Source organism: Centroberyx affinis, unplaced genomic scaffold, assembly GCF_046629955.1.
Source record: "Centroberyx affinis isolate AG114_WGS23_722 - 3 ecotype Tasmania unplaced genomic scaffold, CSIRO-AGI_Caff_v1 ptg000297l_1, whole genome shotgun sequence".
Classification (NCBI taxonomy): Eukaryota; Metazoa; Chordata; class Actinopteri; order Beryciformes; family Berycidae; genus Centroberyx; species Centroberyx affinis.
The window spans coordinates 734328-747076 of NW_027278975.1; the positions used below are offsets into that span (position 1 = coordinate 734328).

Genomic DNA, 12749 nt, shown 5'->3' on the forward strand with positions numbered 1-12749 from the left:
ATTGTTTTATTTCCTAAAGCGGCCACAAGGGGGTAACGTAACTAAAGTCAGTCATCCAACCGACCAACCCCAGGATGACAGACTGGTGTGCTGGTCGAGGCGAAATCTGTCCAGACTCGGAATGACATTACAACGAACCAAGCTAGCGTTAGCTAGGTAAACTGTCGTTAGCAAAGGATTGTCAAGCTAGCTTGTTAACTAGCCAGGTAATAGTGAAGAGCAAGCGATTAGTAATGTGGCGTTAGCTGCAGGCAGCATAGTAGTAGGTTAGTTTTGGATTGACCGGCTAACGTTACATTAGCTGCCTAGCGTTCGCTAATGTTAATTCTGACTTGAGTTAGCTAGCTAGCGAATAATCTTGTATGTCCGACCTAAGTTACCTCCTTGATTTGGTGTGGCCTGACAGTTTTAGCGTAACGTTAGCTAGCTAACAGTCGCCAAGTTAACACTAGTTAGCAAGTTAACTAACTTGCAGCTTAAGTCACGGCGAAAGATCATGGCATCAATGCTGTTTGATCCGACAATGTTGCCAGAGAAACAGTTTTGACTTCTAGCTGTCAACAAGCTCGCTGATGTTAGCTAAGCTAGCCAGCTAACTAGCTAGCTACCATGGCCAAAATAGAGAACGGCCGTCAGTCAGTCGACACAAGGAGTATCAGGACTATTAGCAGCAGTCATATTGACGATGAGAGCTCTTTGGGATCCGACTCCGAAATCAACGGCTTCACCAGCGACAGACAAACCGATAAATATGGATTTATTGGCGGGGCTCAACAGTATTCACATGAATCGTAAGTTTGTAGCAACTCTGCAGTGTCGTGATTGATTGCCATTGAGTGCAAGTATGGTCATACCAATCTGTTACAAGTAGGTAGCAAGATTATGACCCAAGTTAGCTAAAGTTGAGTGTAAATACAGAGTTTAACGTAGTTACGATAGTATTTGATTGCTGGCTGAGTTTTAGGAGCTAACATTAACTCGCTAGGCAGTCGTCTGGCTGCCTGTCAGCGGAGTTTTCTTCTCCAGTTATGCCAACCAGCTGCGTGGCACATTGCGGTTTGTTTATGCCCAGTGTTTGGCCTTGCTCAATATGACACATATAAAGAGTATTTAAAAATGCCGGAGAGGATCAGGGTGTGAAGATCGATAGATAACCTGTTTATCTTTGTTCTTTCCTCTGTATTCCCCGTCTGTCCTGAAGCAACATGCCAGGTGGCAACGCGGCTAGTAAATACATGAAACACTTTTCGTACAGGTTTATGCTTTCTGTAACCTGGTTGTGTTTGATTTGTATAGTTGCGCAAATGTCTGCAGTTGTTTGTTAAATGTGATTTGCTTCCTTATCTACCTGTAATTTTATCCAACATACTGTATATGCAGGCATGGGGATGAGCCAACTATTGGGCCTGTTTTTAAATTCCCAGAGACCCATGTTGCCTATTGCAGTGCACTCAAATCAACATGTTACATTGTGTTTCCTTTATTGATGCCTTCTGAGCTGTCCCTCCTGTCATGTAAACATTATTACAAATTCCTTTTCAAATTGGACAAAATGTGTCTAGGCTGAGAAACACAAGTTACATTGTCTTGTTCATTATGTACCCATTCACATAAATTTATTCATTCATATCTGCTATTCATTCATAGCAACATACAGTAAGTTTGTGAAGAAGAAGGCACCCCTTTCTTCCTTTTTACCCGGGGCCTCAAGCCTACATTATAGCACTGAAATAGTGGAAGGAATGAGTGAAAGTTGTGCCAAGCACTGGCTGGCTGGGAGCTTCCTGTTTTCTGGAGTTTTGGCAGGCCTTGGGCCACAGCTCTGGTGCCCCGTTACTAGAGGGCCTCTTCTGGCTCACAGTTTTATAGGTAGTCACAAACCCAGGGTTTAATTTACGCTGTTTGGCAGTAATTGAAAGTAACTCATCACTGCATTTCTTCGAAGCTGAAGCCGGAGTCTCAGCATATTGTACAGATCCATAATATAGACTACCTCTTTTTAAAGAAAGAGGGCTGTCCCAAGTTTAAAAACCTCTCTTTGAAGACTTTTCATACCCTACAATTACAGGCTTGTGCTGATCAGATAATTACATGGCTTAGTTAAGCATCAGGCCTCAGTCGTAATGTAGGTTAGGCTTGCCTATATTTTCTTTTTCTGTTTGAGAATCTTTGATGTTCAGGCTCTCTTTTTTTCTTGGATGGATTTAAGTGTTCCAAACTTAAATTACATTGTGCGACAGGCCCACCCTGACTACAGCTCTTTGAGGTTAAATAGGCACAGCTTTTGAATTGGCTTAGTCTGAGTTTGTATCTTTATATCCTCCTCCAAACAAGTCTAGTAATCTACTATCTCTGTTGTTTTTGAGATTGAGAACAACCCATTGCACAGTTTAATTTTAAGCAGAAGACATGACTACAGCTCAGTGGTGATACACTCGGACCTCATTGCAAATGCATAAAGTTAAAAAAAGGCCATTCTCTATCTTTTCCTGTCCTTTGTTATATCCACCCTGTATACAAGAGACTGCTTCAAACAGCCTTCTTTCATAACTTTTATCCAAATGACAGGTTTGTATCAGACGATCTTATTAGATAAGAATTATTTTGGTCCCCGCTCTCTCTCTCCAAGAATAGGTCTAGATGTTGTTTAGTCTTGTCTGGTTTAATTTTGATGACACATTAGCTAACTTGTCTCTCCCCTCTCATCTCTCTTGTCTCTGCAGGGCTCAGGATGTGCCTCCAGAGGTGCTGAGGCAAAGGGAGGTGAAATGGCTGGACATGCTCAGCCACTGGGACAAGTGGATGGTCAAGAGACACAACAAGGTCTGCACAAAGTGTTAACTCACTGACACAAAAAGCCATTTGGCTTGTTTTTATGTCTTGTAAATCATAGCCATGAGGATAAAAGTTGAAGGTTCCTGATTTTGCACAGTCTGAAATCATCTGCCCCAAGGTAACCAAGTAACTGGTATCTTGGTTGCACTAGTTTTGTCTCTGTGTTTTCGGTGTTTTTTGTAAAACCTAACAAATAACAGACAGGCAAATGGTAGTGCTCAAGGCTTCAATATTTGATTGCACAAGGAGTAGGCCTCTGTGGACACATTGTTTGCAGCTTCACTTGTCTAGCTGGTTCTTCCCGTGTGAAATGCTGTCAGCCGTTCAGCACTGAGCTGCAACTTCACCTCATTTCCATGAGTCAGCAGCAGGGCAGGACACGACCCGTCCCTTCACCAAGTCACGCCATGCACCACGTGACAAATTGTCAGTCTGAGACTTTGGGTGGGGCTGCACTGACACCACATGACCCTGCTCTATAATAAAGGTACTGGAAGACATAGGCTAAAGAAGTGATATCATGGGTGTAGCTTATGGGTGTCATATTTACACCACCGCTCTTCTGTACAGAAAGTACATGATGTGAAGAAACGGTGAACTGAGTACCAAGCGACTTTCCTCTGCCTGCTGTGCTATTACACCCAAAGGTCAGGCAGTGAAGGTCAGGGTTTCTGTTCCCTCGCTCTGCTGTGCTGGTACATGACTGTACAGCGGGCGCTGTTCTCTCCTTGGGGAAGAGTGCCAGCATCTTATCAGAAAAACAAACAAAAGTGTCCAGAAATGGTAATGCAAGGTTATGATCTGCTCAGTTTTATCTCGGTCACTTAGGCTTACATCAGAGTCAGTGGTGTATTGGAACACTGGAGTGCAATTTATAGTTGAGATCAAAAGATTAATGAGGCAATATTACAGTGTGTCAGCAGGGGATGACTTTTTATTTACCTGTATGTTAAAACACGGCAGAAAAATGGTAGCTGTTGAATTTTGTACTTTTTCAGGTGTGAGCAGTATTCCAGGTTAATATTAAGTTGCATACCTCTATACTAGGGCTGGGCGATATGGACAAAATCACATATTACGATATCCAAAATCTAAGACGATATCTAGTCTCATATCACGATAACGATATAATATCGACATATTGCCCAGACCTACTCTATACACAGGAACAATAACAAGTTTGGACCCATTCAGACCGCTAGAACCTGCTTATATTCCGTTAAGATGCTTTGCCAAGCAGACATTGAGCCTCTTGAGTAACAGAAGATTTCAATGGAATTTCACAAATGATTACATGAGCTTGAATGTACATGAATGATTCACGCAGTGTCCAGGTCCTTGGCCCAGACGATTTCCCTCTTAACCACTACAGCTCCAGTCATAGAGAATGCACCTCAGCAGTGGGGATCCTCCAGGCTAAAAGGCTTTTATCCGTTGTCAAGAAGGCATGTTGTATAACCTGAGGCGTAGATGATTTCTCTTCCAAGCACTGCAGTAAAGACCTATAGCTGAAATGTCATTGTGATGTGCAGTACAAGGCTGCATCGAGGGCTTAAGTATCTCAAAGTTAGATTTAACAGTCCAGGAATGCTGATTGGTCACAGACTTCCCAGGCATTGCATGTAACAGATCTGTGACCAAATATTGGCCATAGTCATGTAAAATTAATTTTCATTTATTAGTACTTTATGATCAGCTACAATTTTTAGGTCTGACCCTGCCATTTCTGTAGCGTTTTTGTGTACAACATGTAAGTAATCAAATAAAATATCACAATCAGTGGCTGACAGTGAGCTGTTTGCCCCACAGTCTTTTAAACAGATAATTGCATTTCACAAGTATTCAGCAAAAGTAACCAATTTCATGTGACTGGTCCAATAGTTTTACCACTACACCACTGTACATACTAGCCTGCATAATGCATTCCTATCCATTTCTCAGAAGACCATTGGCTTGTGACAAGCCGTCGTCACTCATGTTCCCTTTGTCCACTGCTTTGTTTGGTGAGTTCTTGGTGTCTCTCTGTGGCTCAGGTGAGGCTGCGGTGCCAGAAGGGGATCCCTCCTGCCCTCCGAGGCCGTGCATGGCTCTACCTGTCAGGGGGGAAGGTGAAGAGAGAGCAGAACCAAGGGAAGTTTCAGGTCAGGCAGCTGCCACTTTCACTTCCTCCTCGCAGCTGTTTTTCTGCTGTATTTCGGTCTTTACATTTCACCTGAAAAAGTTATTGAAACTGTCGACAGGGTCCTCCGAAGAAAATTGTAGTCACTTCTATATGATTGGAAAGTTTAAGCAGTGGTGGTGTAAATTCACAAGGTGGTGCGTGCTGCACCACCTTGTAACACTGGTGCTCAGTGTTACATCCTTGGTTGAGAAGCCTCATGTTTTCTGTACAGCAGTAGGGTCAGTTCACTTTCAATTCAGTCAATTCCAAATGGGAAATGAACTGCTGTTCAATGGGTAGTGATACAGCTTTTATTCTCAATTATTTTATTCAAGATGAGGAATCTTGGAGAAAATCCACTTCCTGAATTGGTTGATTTGAAAGAGAGTTTTCCCCAATGCAGCTACTGTGTGTTAAAGAGCTCTCACAGTATTGTCTGTGTGTTTTGGCAGGAGCTGGACAGCCAGGCAGGGGATCCCAAATGGCTGGATGTGATTGAGAAGGACCTCCATCGACAGTTTCCTTTCCATGAGATGTTTGTGTCGCGGGGAGGACATGGGTGCGTTTTTGGTCTGACTGGACACAACCTTATTACACACTGGCATTGATGACAAAGTCCTGTTTGACATCTTGTTTTGACTGTGTGTGTGTGTTTTGTGTGTGTGTGTTGACCCCACAGGCAGCAGGATCTGTTCCGTGTTCTCAAGGCCTACACTCTGTACAGACCAGAGGAGGGATACTGCCAGGCCCAGGCCCCCATCGCTGCTGTGTTGCTCATGCACATGCCTGCTGAGGTAGGGATTTGCTCCGACACAACAACCACATAAATCCCACTGCTTCCCTCAATAGACACAGTGTGCACAGTATGCTCTGTGCACATGTGCTATTAACACACGTTTTGACAGCGGGTCCTGTGATACCGTGTCGACTATCGACTAAGTTACCGTGTCTCTACGGCAGCACTACAAAGACAAATTCCTGGACGTTTATCATCATTGGCCATTAAAGTGACTCTTGATTGTCAACATATGCTCAAGTTGTGACATTGAGACCTGAAGGCCCTGGAAAGATCAGTGTGCAGGACTTGCAGGACAAACTGTACAACATTTTACCGCATCAAACCAACACAAAAAATGCCTCATTGTGGCATCATGAAGTAGGTGTCCACAGTTTTGCTCTTTTTTTCCCTAGGTCTCATTTCCTCATTTTGATAATCAAAGTCCAAATTTCCGGCATTACATGTTCCTGACTTCCATGTGAGCACAGAGAAATGTCCTGTCAAACGAATGGTTCCACTTAGTTTCCTGACATCATCTGTATTTGTTTCCACAGGATGCCTTCTGGGGGCTGGTCCAAATCTGTGAGAAGTATCTTCCTGGATACTACAGTCCTGGACTGGTGAGACTGAAACACACACTGTACTGCAAGCATACAGGATGACATCACCTGGTGTTGGAAGTACAGAATAGAATATTACTTAATTTGTCTATGCAGTTAAGAGATTTACTCTCCTGCCTGGCTTTCACCCTGTAGCACCAGAACTGCAGTTAAACTGTAATGCATGTTGCTGCAGAGTACACAGTTGTAGGCAGGGCTTCTGTGGTTGAAACCTGATCCTGATGAAACATGTTAGGTGTGCTTAGACTATTGGCTAAATGTGTTGTTGTTCTTGACAAACCGCAATTTAACATCGGGGTATTTATCCCAGCTGCACAAGTCACCTTAATCAATTCTGCATGTTGGCCACTATCCAGCCAACAACACCATTGCTTTGCAGTGTTACATCATTCATTTTATTTGAAAGTTAGATTTACTGATAAAATATTTTCATCATGGAAGCATCATAGGGGGGGAAACAGGAAAACTAGAAAACAAGAAGCAAGTTATCCATAGGCTAGATGGAATTATTGCATGTTACACCTGCAACAATTCAAAGTAGTGGTAATGGATTCTCTCATTTTAAATGAATGAACTTCCATTGGAGCAGTGGTTTAGGTTTCAGCCCTGACAATACGCTCTAACATGGCTTTTTGTTGTCAGTGTTAATGTTTTGCTCCCTCTGTCCCTTTCAGGAGGCTATACAGCTGGACGGAGAGATCCTGTTCGCCCTGCTGCGGCGTGTCTCCCCACTGGCCTACCGCCACCTGGAGAAGCACAAGATCGACCCCATCCTCTACATGACTGAATGGTTCATGTGTGCCTTCTCCAGAACGCTGCCCTGGGCCTCTGTGCTGCGCGTCTGGGACATGTTCCTCTGTGACGGTAACACCATTGTTGTGGTGCTACTAGATGTAGATGAGCAGTTCATTGTAGCTTCTCTCTCATGACCTCCACACATTCAAGCTCACTGTCATGGCTCTTCTCCATCCCGCAGGAGTGAAGATAATCTTCCGTGTGGGTTTGGTGCTGCTAAAGTGTATGCTGGGGACCCGTGAGAAGCTGAAGGCCTGTCAGGGCCAGTATGAGACCATGGAGCTTCTCAGGGCCATAGAGCCTCGATACATGCAGGAGGGCTATCTTGTCCGAGAGGTAAGAGCAGAGGGGCAGCAACTATAACCCCATAAAGTACTTAATTTGCAGCTTTTTCAATAACATATATGGCAACAAGATAAACAAATTTTTAGTCTATTAAACAAAAGTAAGAGTACAACTTGACAATGGCCATCAAGATCTCTTAAAGTAGGTTTTCAGACCTATTTTAATCAATTTGGTTTCAAAAGGTAAACAAGCACTGCACAGCTTCCAGTCACGAATAAAAGGCATACTGAGACTATAATAGATCTTTGAAATAAGACTTGATCTTAAATCCCTCATTGTGGAAAAACATTGCACATCTTTAAGTTAGCCTGCTATTTTCTTGCGCAACGTTTTTAGAAAAACTTTTGCAGCAGGTAATTTCATAACAACTTTAGTCATTATGAGCAATCTATTGAAGTGATCTTTTTCAACTGTTTTGATAGTAACCACCCTTTCTAGGTTAAAATTACAGTATCATTACCTCTTGCTAGCATTTGCATCTTTTCAGATGGACTGCTTCTCTCAAATGACTGAACTATTCTGATGCTGCCTTCAAGTGCTCCTCGTTAGCTCTTCCTTCCAAGGATGGAAGTCATAGTTATGATTGGTCATATTAAAATGCTTTTGTTTGGAAATAACAAAATTGACCTTGTAACAAAAGTTATTTTTTTTGACACAGAGCTACCTTGTGCTGCAGCAACGGCACAAAGAGGACAGAATGTGCATCATCTAATAATTTATTAGAAACAAATTAGAAATTAGAAATGTACAACAATAGTAATTATTTATATAGAATGGTAAACATACAATAATAACAATAATAAAAACATTACTTTTACCATCAATTGTTTGACAAGGCTACCAAACTGTCCACCACCTGAACGTCACATCTCAGTAACTCGGGCATCATAGAAAATTTTCACTTTACCATGTATGTGGTTCAACATGTTGAACCACATACTTTTAAGCTTCCCGGTGACTAGGAAAGATATGCACTGACTTGGGTGAAAAGTTGGCTGGAAGCAGTGAATGAAAACAGCCCTAGCAAAACTTGTGAATGAAAACTGTGCATGGATTTTAAGGTACTATAATATATCACAATGTCCACGGTCTCCCTGTGATGATAAATCTTGACAGGTGATGCCAGATCGTTACATTGCCCCCCACCAGTTAGTCGCATCCTTGTAAAAGCCACACTCCATGTAGAACAGGATTATTTGGCACTGACTTAACCAGAAGTAGCCTGTAGGGGAAGCACTTAGGCCTCTGTTGGTTTCGTATTTAATGATGTAATGGAGCCTTGTGTCACTCATGGAGTTTACAGAGAACAATGGCTGTTCAGAAGTGCAGCAGAGGGAACAGAAGAGAGTCTCAGAGCGTGAATTAAAGTGATACAGAGACAAATTGACTAGAGTGCCGGCTGACCGATGTCTGGTTCCTGAGCCAAGCTTTGTGTGAGTGTCTGTCCAGGCTGACAATAGCCTCTCTCATTGGTATGGCCATCTTTACTGTGGGCGACCATGCATCCACACTTGCCCCAGGCCCTTTGGCATTTACTGACAACGTTGAGATTAGGAACACAATGACCAGACATGGAAGGAACTGATTTTCCAGTAAGGACTGTTCATTTTGCATTTCCTCTGAAACTGACTCGTATGCTGATGACCCCAGCCATGTTTCCGTCCTAACGAGTGCTGACCTCTCTTCCTGTGGCAGATCCTGGAGGTGCAGGTGACGGCGCGAGAGGTGGAGAGGGAGCATCACACCCAGCTGAAGCGCTGGAAGAAGAACCGCGGTGAGCTGAACTTCAAATCCCCTCCCAGGATGCACGGCGCCCGCTTCATCATGTTGGCCGAGCCGCCCAGGCGCCAGGACCTGCAGCAGAACCCCACCATCGTGGTCGAGGTGCCCCAGCCCCCGCCGCAGTCCACGCCGCAGCTGAAGAAGAGCAAGGAGGAGAAGAAGAGCAAGAAGAAGAAGAGCGTCAAGAAGTCTCCGCCCATTGCCGAGATCCCCAATCCTTACCCTCTTCCCGGTGAGTCTCAGCCTCCTCCCAGCGACCCTCAGCCTCCTCCCAGTGACCCTCAGTCTCATCCCAGTGACCCCCAGCTTCTTCCCAGTGACTCCCAGCTTCTTCCCAGCGACCCTCAGCCTCCTCCCAGTGACCCTCAGTCTCATCCCAGTGACCCCCAGCTTCTTCCCAGTGACTCCCAGCTTCTTCCCAGTGACCCCCAGCTTCTTCCCAGTGACCCCCAGCTTCTTCCCAGTGACCCCCAGCTTCTTCCCAGCGACCCCCAATTTCTTCCCAGCGACCCCCAGCTTCTTCCCAGCGACCCTCAGCCTCTTCCCAGCAACCCTCAGCCTCTTCCCAGTTACCTCCAGCCTCCGCCCATGGAGCCACCAGCCCCGCCTCCGGTCCGCAGCGAGACACCCCCGCCCCCGCCACAGACTGCGACAGACTCGCCCCACCAGCAGCAGCAGCAGCCGCCCCCTAAAGACCTTTCTCTCGCCAAAGAGTCTCCCCTGCAGCGATCCACACAGAGCCTCAGCAGCACGGAGCAGGATACGTACCTGTAGCTCCCTCTAGGGGCCAACAGTGGCGATGCACCAGCATAGCTCAGCCAACGACCAGCCAACCATGCCACGGTCTCTCCTGTCGGACTGTGTTTTATATTCGGCATGCCGTCTCAGACACCATTTTTGCCTAGGACACTTTTGGTATACACTAAAGCACCATCGCTAAGTGTGAAACTGCTTTGACGCCTACACCATTTCTCCATCTGATGCTGATGTTACCTCCTCTTCATTTGTTATTCAGACCATAAGTCTTGGTATTCAGTTTGCATGGGAGACACATTACTGATTTATTGGGAGTCAAGTCATTCCTTTTTCGGATGTCTTAAGAGTTTGGTTTAGAGGTTTAAGGGGGACTTGAGCAACAATGAGGTGCCACAGGTTATTTTTCTATACATTTCCACTCAAATTCAACACTGTTGAATTCAATCAAATAATATTGTGTAGCAGTGAATGTAAACGCCTGATAAAAACTTTGTGACTCATGATTCTTTTTGTATTCAAATACTGTGCAAGTTCCCAAGTCGTCTGGTTTCATGAGGTCTGAAAAGCCATTTTCAGTCACTAGAGGGCAGCCTCGCAGCCTTCCAGCTATTGTTCCTGTTACATTCTCTGTTTGAAGAGCCACTTACAGCAGAGTTGGGATCCATTTCATTAAGGATTCAGTCAATTTGGGAGGTAATCTCTTGAGGTTGTGCTAATCTTTTTCCAATACAGAAACATTGTATTGTCATTTTTATATTCTTACATTTGAATGGAAAAGTCTGCTTCCTGAAATGTAATTAACCCTAACTCTAATTTAACCCTAAGTCTAACTTTAAGTGCTGTGCTGTCTAATATTGCATAATTTCCTGGTCAGTTCTCTATCCTCTCTTTTTTTCAACAAGCATTATTTATTTACAGAACAGTATAAAACATGACATCTGTTGCGATTATGCGTGCCTTGCAAGTTCTGTGCACAAATGGTCAAAATGCTGTGGCATGTGGGACTGTCCATTTTCAGAGTCAATTGAATTGATGTGGCTTAAACCCCACTGCTCTCTGTGCCAGGCACTTCCAGCCTCTTTACAGCAGCAGTAACTCATGTTACTTTGGCAACAGAAGGGAGAACACTGGACATTCCTCACTGTATGACACATTCCGGCCTTCTTAAAAGCTAATCTGTCTAAAAGCTGTCTTTTTGCCAAATGCAAATCTGTATTATGTATGTATATGTGCATGTAATTCCTTTGACATCTTGGAAAGTGTGTGAATACTGGCAAATCACCTAATGGTGCTGACCTCCTGGTTTTGCTCAAATATCCAGTTGGAGCCAAGTCCTTGTAGTTGTTGGGTCGTTTTTTTTTTTGTGTGTTTTTTTTTGCTAGAATTTCCAAAGCAAATCATATCAATGTCATTTTGGGATGCTTCACGACCGCTACCTGTGACCACGCACACTCTCCTCTCCGTTGTTACAGCCAAGAGGGACTTAGTTATTGGATGAAGCTTTTTGGGATATCTGTAGCATTTCTGTTTTGAGAATTTGGCTCATTCATTTGGGAATTAGGGGAGACCTGCTGGGATTTTGAGGCCTTTTTTTTTTCAGAACATGATGGACAATCTTTCTTTTTTTTGTTTTTTCTTTTTGACCACAGTCCATTTTGGTGTTTAATGGACAATGAGCTCCTGGGAGCCGGAGTTTTGCGAGTCTGTTTTGTAACTTTTGTCACAATGGTAAATTAACTCGGAGGGATTTTCTGACATGCATAAACACACAAGTATTATATAAAATGTGTTTGTGTACATCATTCCACTAAAAGCTTCTGCTGCAGAATGCATGTACCAATTAGTTAACATAAAAAGCAATAAGGTTTGAAAGGATAACACATTTTTAAGTGGTCTATATCACTTACCTGTATGCAATAGTTTTTTAGTTGCTTGTATTACACACCTCACATTTTGCTGATGTTCTATTTTAATTTAATGCTCAATGTGTAGATATGTCATGTAAAATAACAATTTCTTTTTGTAATGAAATGTATTTTTCAATTTACAATGCCATATTTTATTCAGCAGTTAAATGAGCTGCAGAGGGGGCATCTCTAAAGCATTTGCATTGTAGGCCAATATATTTTAGATGGACAATTGTTAACACTAGAAAAAAAACAGGTTTGTTCATTGGGAATATGGGGAATATGGTGGTAACCTTTTGCCAGTTCAAGTTTTTTAACTCTGGAGACACATTGGTATTCCTTTACCATTCACACATAACACAGTAGGGTTTCAACAAAGATGCATAATTATCAGTTTGACTTTTACAAATAAACTTTTGATCAAAACCAACTTAAACTGTGTCATTGCGTGTTTATTTACCATTACCATTTTCCCTTAATAACATCAATAATAATGATGATAGTATAGTGTAAGTAAATAATGGTGAAGTAGTTTGAATGAGGAAGCCACCAGCAGCCTTGAGCCAAAGATTATCACAGGGAAGATAATATTTGCTTGAGCTTTCTGCCTGTGATGACTTTGTTGTATGCAGTGACTCATATTCAACAGCAGATGGAGCACCAGAGTCATCCCTTTCAAATAATTGATGTGCAGTAAACTAAGGCAGTGGTTCCCAAAGTGGGGTCCAGAGCCCCCTAGGGGTCCATGGAAGGGTCCTATGGGTTCCTTA

General features: G+C 43.4%; 1 pseudogene; it reads left to right on the forward strand.

The window, feature by feature from the left end:
• Positions 1 to 128: 128 nt before the first annotated feature.
• LOC139640838 (TBC1 domain family member 10A-like) lies at positions 129 to 12132 on the forward strand (annotated as a pseudogene).
• Positions 12133 to 12749: the final 617 nt, after the last annotated feature.